This window comes from Hyaena hyaena, unplaced genomic scaffold (assembly GCF_003009895.1).
Source record: "Hyaena hyaena isolate Hyena2069 unplaced genomic scaffold, ASM300989v1 scaffold_1099, whole genome shotgun sequence".
In the NCBI taxonomy this organism is placed as follows: domain Eukaryota; kingdom Metazoa; phylum Chordata; class Mammalia; order Carnivora; family Hyaenidae; genus Hyaena; species Hyaena hyaena.
This window is the reverse complement of record NW_024081734.1, coordinates 239,551-249,132: the sequence shown is the minus strand read 5'-3', so window position 1 is coordinate 249,132 and position 9,582 is coordinate 239,551.

Sequence of the window (9,582 nt, the reverse complement as noted above, 5' to 3'; positions counted from 1 at the left end):
GCCTTATATATGAAATAATTAAGTGCGTGTGATAGGAATGTTTTTGAAACAACTAAAGGATCTCCCACATAGTGCAATGATATTTAGAAAGCCATGAGGACATACATTTTAAAGGAAGTCATTTTAGTTTTCAAGAAAGAAGCCTCAATAAGTTGGCCTTTGCAAATTGGCAGTATTCCTAGCTCTATGAAATAAAGCCACATTACAGTCTACAGTTTCAATTTATGCTCAACCTAAGCCTCTAAAATATTCTTTAAATTTTTTTTTTTTTAAATTTTTTTTTTTAAATTTTTTAGCCTCTAAAATATTCTTGAGATAAAAGCAAAAAACTTGCATCCGATATAGTTTAAAAATGAGTATTCACTTATTTAAAAAAAATAATTTCAGATATGTCATTGTCCAAACTTATCACAACAAAACTTTCTTTTGTCTTCTTATAATCTCTCAAAACTCACTTAACGATATTATCAGACTGTTGCACCTATAGACCCAATTGTCCTTGAATGTCTATCTCGAAGCAATCCCTCGAATAAAATGTATTCTGAAAAATGCATTTCCTAAAAAGATATTAATATACAACCAGGGTCAAATCACTGAGAAAGTGAAACTGTTTTTGGTGAAAGATTACATTATATCAGAGTTCATACATCTCACTCCATATTGTCATGTTAATACAAAATTTATAACTTCTCCCTGCTATCTTCTGAGTTTCAGTTCTTGAATCTTCCCAGCAATATGATAAAGTTATTCTACCACCAAAATGGGCAGCACTTCTGCATCAAATATATATTGTTTCAGGAAAATACCAGTTTCCCTTAAAACGGACATAAAACAAAGCCATGATGTGTGTGACCTCTCTTATCCTAAATGTCACCTGGCTGCCCCCTTCATCCTTCATCTCCTTCTTCTGCTTCCCTGTTTTCTGACCTCTGATGCCCACTCAGTGCTCACTCAGAATCCCGTTACCTACACTTACCTAGTAGCCAAAACTGTTCTTCCTCAAGTTTTTCACGTGTTTCTCATTCAATACAAAGCCACTTCTATTTTGTTTTGTTTTCGTTTTTCTCTTTTTATTCCATACTGCTTTAGGAGACATTTTGTCATATGCTGACACACATCAGTGGTTTTATGTCCACTCTTAATCTCTCCAGAAAATCTAAATTGTTTGAGGGCAAGCTATCATGTTGCTTTATTTTTGTATTCACTATGATACCTACTAGACTGTGAGTCCTCTTGCAAATGCTCACTAAACCTGGCTTGACGTGAGTGTTGATCCACTACCCTGAAATTTCATCATTGTGCTTTTCTCTGGCCCTCTTGATTGACACTTTGGGACTGTATTTTACTTCCTCTTCTGTTCCTTCTGTCCTGATTATAATTATCTGTTTTTAATGTTCCCTCTGTGGTTATCATCTCTGCCACAGTAGGAATTAAAAGCATATTGTTTATGCAGGATGTAATACAGATACAAGTTTTGAAAAGTTTCTGAAACATAACTTGGTAGCACCATTATTTGTTGATGTTGGGGCCCTGAAAGTTCAAGTGTACTTTCCTAGGATTTCATGAAAAACCCATGGGATAAAGTGAGTTATCTTTAGAATCACCCTTACGTAGAAGAGACTGGGGATTGGGGTAGGCAAGGAGATAGTAAGAAGAGTGGTTGTGGGGTGCCTGGGTGGCTCAGTGCTTAAGTGTCTGACTTTGGCTCAGGTCATGATCTCGCAGTCTGTGAGTTCGAGCCCCATGTCAGGCTCTGTGTTGACAGCTCAGAGCCTGAAGCTTGCTTCAGATCCTGTGTCTCCCTCTCTCTCTGCCCCTCCCCTACTCATGCTCTGTCTCTCTCCCTCTCTCTCTCAAAAGTAAATAAACATTAGAAAAAATTAAAAAGAAGAGTGGTTGCAGTATTGAGGTATCAGTAGTTTATCATTCCAGAACTCATTCAGTCACAAATCAGTATTACTCTTACTAAACCAGAGCCTGGATGATAATGGGAGGTTGGATACAAATGGGGTAACGTGTAAGAAACTCAGAATGAAGAAATTAGAGTAGATTTGTCCTGAGCTTTCAAAACATCCCTGATATTGTCTCCAGCTTTAATCCATTGAAGGGAAATTATTATCTGGTGGAAATTATTCCTCTATAAACATAAGCAAGAGAAAAATTTTGGGATCCCTCTGTTTTGTTGAAAGCTACTTAACTTTTATTTTCTACTAGTTGATGAAATATGGAAGACTCATCCCGCAACACCTATCTCAAAATCAATTTTTTCTTAGCAGGCATTAGAAAAGATGTAATAAATATCCACTGGTGGCCACTGTCAGTAATCTGTTTTGTGTGTCTTCACCCATCCAGAGGAAGGGCTGAAACAACCTGGAGATTTCCTTCTCTAAGCAAGTTCCTAGAAAGACATCATCAAGTCCAAGATGTATCCATGTCAAACTAAGGCTATTTAATCAAGTATTTTAATTGAAGAAAAATGCTAGCCATAGAGACTGCATCACTTTCTAGGGTTTATCACCTGTGATGCCTTAACTGTGAGGTGAGGTCAAGTGGGCTTCCTAGAGCTCCTACCAGGAAGATAGATGACCATTGACATCTTGTTATCACCTTTCAGTAAGCGTGCCTTAGCTATATGCTTGATGCTTAGGTCCACGTTGGGGGTGGGGTTTAATACCGGTACCTGATGACCGTATAATTCCTCGTCTAGGCCAGGATACTTTTGAGGGTAATGGGGGTGCTATTAATAATTATACTGTAATAATCAACACCAATATGTTCCAAGCTTGTAGAGTTTCTCACCCAACCCAGAATTGTCTTTTTCAAAGTTGCCCTCTGTTTCTTCATAGTCTTTCATGAATTGTAAGGCTGAATGTGAATCCAGGGCTAGCTGAAGTCTCCTCAGTATCAAAGACAAAATGCACTTGACAACATCTCATAAAGAGATGATTTTATTCAGATCATTACAGTAGAGACCATGTTCTTGAGTGGGGAAAATCTCAGATAAAAGGAAAGGGACCTGGGTTTTCATAAAGGTAGGTAAGTGGACTCGTCCACGAGCATCTTGGGAATTAGAGGAAAGATAGAGCGGGGTCTTACCCTAAATTTGTGAGGGCCTGGTAAGGTTCAGGGAACGGAAAAGACTTAAATTGAAGACAGAGATTTTTTTTTTAATATTGAGTGCAAAAAATAAAAATATAAATGCCGAAGTAGATGCAATTAATTTAACTTACAGAGATCAGATCATTGCAAGTAGGAATGAACAGGACAGATTTCATAACCCATCAACATCCATGTGACCAAAAGGTGTTCTAAAACAGTGTGGAAATGTTGATAGATATGACAGAATTCACATGTAATAAAACCATGGCAGCCATAGACGTGACGACTTTAAAGGTGTACCATCCCTCAACACCACAGGGTTCCCCTGGCGCATGGTCCAAGTGGAGACCCTGAGGAGAAAACCAACAAATGAAATAAAGACAGGGAAGAAAAAGAAGGGGAAATGGATTGAGAAGCAGAGAAACTAAGCACAAACAGAGCAGTATTGCAACCAAAGCCTTTAGTTCTCTAGTCTGGCAACCCAGATACAGTCTACTACATTGTCCGGGGCAGGAGTTGTGGGGGAGTTGCTTTCCTTTGGGAACAAGGACACAACTCCATCAGAAGCAAGTCCCTGCCCTGTAGAAGTGCCTGCAATCTCTAAGGACAATCGGATAAGCAGGCTCCTGGCTCTTGCCTGCACCCTGCCACCTCCACTAAATACACTGAATGCAAAAATGCAGTGCTTTAAATTCCAATTAATTTTCAATTCCCATTTCCCTCTGTAACATCTTCAGCTTACCTTACATATATCATATCACATATCCTCTATGGTCTGGAAAATCCGGAAACACCAAAACCATCAAAGGAGAGACCTATTTATGAATAATTTATTAAAGCTCTTTTGCTTTGAAAACCACTTGGCTTCCATTAGCATAACCAGGGGCTAGTTCATATTCCCCAGGGAGGTGCTACTGGAATTTTTTCTTACGCATTAGATGTAAGACATATCCATTTGGGAAAAACGGAGACATATTTCTAAAAGACATACATATAGATGGAGTTGATTTTATCAAGCGAAATTAGATGAGGTAAGAAGAAAATGTTTGACTGTGATCTATATATCACCCATGTCCAAATCACAAATTTGAAAAACAAAGAGGATTTAGAGAGGCGTATTTTGACTTTCCTTTGATGGTAAAAGAATGCATGATATGACAATATATGAAGGCAGAGAAAGCCGTTTTTAATGTGATCACGATTTGTTCAGTTATTTGTGACATCAAACCACAGGGATTATTGAAATGTGGAATTAATATTTCAGTGAGAGCTCATCCAACACACAGAAGGGAAATACCAGCATTAGCTGTCCTGAGGGAGCACTATGTGAGAGCTAATGGAATAAAGACTGTCACTAGCATGAGGTGACCTCAGGACACAAACTCTGTCTCTTTGGTGTTAGCTTCCTCACTTGTACAAATGAGGCCTAAATCTTCCCTACTCTTCTCCAGGGGTTCCACCAAGAGCCCCGGGGGTCTGGTGTGCCCCCCCCGCCCCAGGCTTTCAAGTGCAGAGTGCCGGACACCCTCTAACCCAAATGCGCAATTTTTATGTTGTAGGCATAGTTTCTATCTTGAATTCCTTCCTCTTTTCCAGCTGTTGTGGAATAGAATAGAAAGCCCAGGGACAGAGGAGCTTGTCCCCAGTTGTATCCACAGAGTTTCCATCATAACCTGGCACATGACAGGTATTCAACAAATGTTTGTTGAATCAAATAGCAATTAATTTTGGAAATCTTTCTTGTCTAAGTGATGCACTGATTCCTTTTTTAGAATTTTAGTCTTCCCTAAAAAGGCACATCCTAAGGTATTTCTAAATGGGGGGGGGGGGGGGAAGATGACAACGACGAAGAAAGGAATTTACCTAGCCCAGAATCAGCAAGCAAAAATCTGGTGACTACAGCATCAGGAAGGGTAATGAGTTAGCTACAAACTTAGCTACTATTCACAGGACTTAGATCTCCTGGCATCACATACATTATCTTCTCAAGGAATGCCAATATAACCCCCATCCCTACTTAACGCAGCTAAGTACTCTGCGGATTAGAAGGTGAAGAATCTAAAATGGAATAGAAAACAAAGTTTTTGTCCTCTAGAAGGTAACCAATTATTATATCAGCCCAAGAACCATCACATTTAGGAGTTGTCTTTTTCTAAATGAGGAATGAATTTAAAGTGGAACCAAAACCTGTTAGACACAAAATCTGAGCCAAAAAAAACAAAAAAAAAAGCAAAAAACAAAGCAAGAAACAAAAAAAGTTATTCACTCAGATATATTTTTTTAAAAAGCATTAGCATAACATGAGCATATATTAATAGAATAATTTTATGTAATAGCCTTCAAGTAATTCTTTGTGTATATTTTCTTCACTGCTGCTAGTGTTGAGTTTAATCTAAGCCCTGTCCTCTCCAAAATGGCAATGGGTAAAACTGCCCCCTGCAATTGAATAGATGTTCAATAATTATTTGTTGAATGAAAGAATGAGTGAATAAAAAGAATGACTATCAGGGCACCTGGGTGGCTTGGTCGTTAAGGGTCCAACTTCGGCTCAGGTCATGATCTCTCAGTTTGTGGGTTTGAGCCCCACGTCAGGCTCTGTGCTGATGGCTCAGAGCCTGGAGCCTGCTTTGAATTCTGTGTCTCCCTCTCTCTGCTCCTCTCCCGCTCCTGTTCACTTATATGCGGGCATGTGCTCTCTCTCCCCCAACTCTCTCAAAAATAAACATTTTAAATTTTTTAAAAAAAGAATGTCTCCCAAGGGCTTGGGAAAAATTATAACCTGATCTACATAAAACACCATAGGCTAAGCACATGGCAAACAGTTGCTATTATTCCTGATATTAATAACCCATGAAGAAGAGTTCTCAGAAACTTACATCTGAATAGGACCTGACAGCTGTTATAATAGTAAGGGTGAGACATGGGGGAAACTTGCTCTATATTGCAGCCCAGTATTACATATCATACATAAAAAGCTTTTGTTTACATAGAATAGGTATTCAGGATTGAGTGGAAAATAATGACTTACATACATCCTGCCCCTCACATTTGAACCCTGAAATAACAATCTTGGAGTCTATTTTTATTTCTCATCATATGGGGGGAATTTGGGACCCATTTTAGTAATATGTAACAGAAGACTTTTAAAATCCACTGTTGATCTGTTTCACCCCCATGTCTCCTCTCTTCTCCTTCCCATTGGTGTTAATCGGGTGCTATGAGATCTGCACACACGGCCACTCAGGGGTTACCTACAGCCTAGGGTCAGGATTGACAAAATGTTTGGCAGGTGGAAAAGGCAGCCTGTTCCGTGAGCCAGCTTCTGGGACAGATGGTGGTAGGTGCCCAGACCTGGTTTGCACGTGTCCCATGGCCCTGGTGAGTCTAGATGAGGGGAGTGGTGTGGAAACCCCCGACTTGGCCAATATGCCTGGGAACAAGGATGGTACAAAGTTTATTTGCCGAGCTGTACATTTCTCTAATGATGTCAGCAAAGCTCATCCCCATTGACTCCTGGGCTCTTAACTTTCACGTCGCCGTCTAGGACTGTGGTCGCTTGCTATGTAAACAAGAGGGTGCTTTCTGACGTCGTCTCGTTTATAATGTCTCTCCCCGCAGATGAGATGTAAGGGAGACTCTCCCTGCCTCCAGCAAAGGGTGTGGGAGAATCCTTGCTGATGCATTTATTTTTAACTTTTGAGGGTGCATCCCATGTGGCTTTTCTCGAACGTTGCTCGGTGCGTCTCCTTTTTGCCTCAGCACACAAAGAAAAGTGACAGTCGTGGTAGGTCTCACTCGGGTGGAAAGATAACTCTGCTGCTGAAGCCCCGGCCTGGAGGCCACTGGGCCCTGCGCCCTGACCACCCCGGATGCCCATGTAGCCCCTGGTCTCCGGGAATTAAGTGCTCGGTCCAGCGACGGAGCCGCTCAGCCGGAGCCCCTTTGTAAATGTTCAGGGCTTAAAAGCTTATCGATTCCAAGTCCTAGAGGGGTAGGTTCAAGGCTTGACTCCACCATTGTTAAGCTTCCCATCCCTGCTGAGTTATTTTCATTTGGTGGGCCTCAGTTTCCTCACTCACATTAAAGCGACCCCGTAGGTGCGCACCGTGTGAAGTGCTTTACCATTTGTGACCTCTGCGAAAGTTAGTTCTTGCTATCGCTGCTGGGAGCCCCAACTTTATGGTCGTTCCTAATGTTATTCAGGGTAGTGGTAGGCTCATCAACTGAGCACATATTCCGTGCGAAAGTGCATGCTGATTTCGCGCCTTCAGGGGACTTTGCACAAGGAGGAGAAGCAAGCAGCCTTCGGGCCTCCTTACCCTGCTTCCGAGAGAGAGTTTTGTTCTGTTGTCTCATGCTTCCTTCTGGTTTGTGTTTGCATTTCCTCGGCTTGTGACCCCGTGACACGAGCATCCGCGGAAGGTACGGCATCGTTCCAGCGCTGTCCACTGTGCTAGCTTCGAGCTGCCGTACTGATTTAAATTCATGTATGTTTTTTATTTATTTAAATTCATTTATTTTTATTTATTTAAATTCATGTAATATTTTATACAATTAAAAAATCCGTTGTGCTGGCACCTTTCAGTTGCTCAGTAGCCGCACGCAGCTGGTGGCTAGCGCCCGGCCAGGGCAGAGAGAGAATAGTTTCCTCTGATCAGCTCTGTGAAAAGACCCTGACCGTGGCTTCCTGGACTCAGCACCTCGGCCCAATTCTGCAGGTCAATGTCAGCTGCCCAGCAAAGTGAATAATTATTTTCCTCAGGGGTAAAATATGTTGCAGGCCTTTACTTTTCGCTTTCGCTGCTACCTTATAATTTCTTTCAACTCGGTAACAAAGGGAAGAGTTTGGGCCACTGTTGTAAGCAAGGAAAAATTTTTGAAAGATCTCTTTTGCTGTTTAGGGCTTTGATATTTCCCTTTGTTCATTTGGCCCCATGCTTACTGAAGGGGAAGGGGAAGGGGAAGAAACTGTGGTCTGAGCAGTCTACTTACGTTGCCTAAAGCAACGAAGACTCTTGCTCATTACCTCCACTCCTAACCACCATAAATTCTCCTGCTCCAGCAAGCTCCAGATTCCTCACCTGTATCACCACCTGCACACAGAGACTTTAAAGCTGAAGTCACCCAGGGGCGCCGGGGTGGCTTAGTCGGTTAAGCGTCCGACTTTCGCTTAGGTCATGATCTCGCGGTTCGTGGGTTCGAGCCCCGCGTCGGGCTCTGTGCTGACTGCCAGCTCAGAGCCTGGAGCCTGTTTCAGAGTCTGTGTCTCCCTCTCTCTCTGACCCTCCCCTGCTCACGCTGTCTCTCTCTCTCTCTCTCCTAGAAATAAATAAAACATTTACAAAAAAAAACAAAAAACAAAAGCTGAAGTCACCCAAAGAGTAGGGAGAGCACTTTGAGCCCTCCAGGTGGATGGCATCCACACAGCTACTAACCAGGGTTCTGCGGGGACGGAGGGGAGAGTCACCCTAGCCGTCAACTCCATTCTAATCGGCATTGACATGATCACAGTCTCCTGTAAATAGCTTCAACATCCCATATAGTACATAGGTTTAAAGAGGGGAGATAAAGCATGCCTGGGTGGCTCAGTCAGTTGAGTGTCCGACTTTGGCTCAGGTCATGATCTCACGGCTCATGGGTCCAAGCCCCATGTCGGGCTCGGTGCTGACAGCTCGGAGCCTGGAACCTGCTTCGGATTCTGTGTCTCCCTCTCTCTCCACCCCAGATGGTCCCCATCTCTCTATGTCTCTCAAAAATAAACAAACATTAAAAAAAGATAAAGAAGGGGAGATAAGAAGGGAGAATTTTATTCTCAGTTGTCCTGGCGAGAATAAAAATAAAATGAAAAGGAGGAAACAGTTGCGAGAAGTACTAATGACTAAAAACCTAGCAACTGATGAACCGGCTGATAGGATGGGGAAGCAAGCAGAAGGCACCTCTCTTGCTTGCCTGATTTGGGGTTTGGGTAGCCAGGAGAACAATGGGGCCAGGACTTTGAACAAAGGAAAGTCACAGGATGGACTTGGCTTTAGACATAGAATGTTGAGTCTGGCTTTGGACTTTCATGGGAAGCTCAAATTATGCAATCCTCTTCCGTTTTCCCAAGCATAAATTATTAACCCTTGCTGACCTTATCTTTATATTTACTTATCTGGGTAAAGCCAATTTAAACGCCGGCAGCAGACTGCCCCTCAGTCTTCTTTTCTCCAAGGATCTCCTGTCACAAACAGCTCTCCTCAGTAGATTAAAGATGAAAGTGCATTTTACTAAAGGAAATCGCTGACAAGATACCGAACCCACTTTGGCAGAAAACTTAACATTCAGCCTCAATCCGCTGAAACTGTCAAATGAGAATGTGCATCATCATGAAGAATAAAGAGGAAAAGGAGGAGGAGCCCTCGGTGGGCCAGAAAACTGAAGGCCCAGATAAGTCAACAAGGCGGGCTCCCTCTTGATCACGCCTCTTATTTTTAATTCGGATTA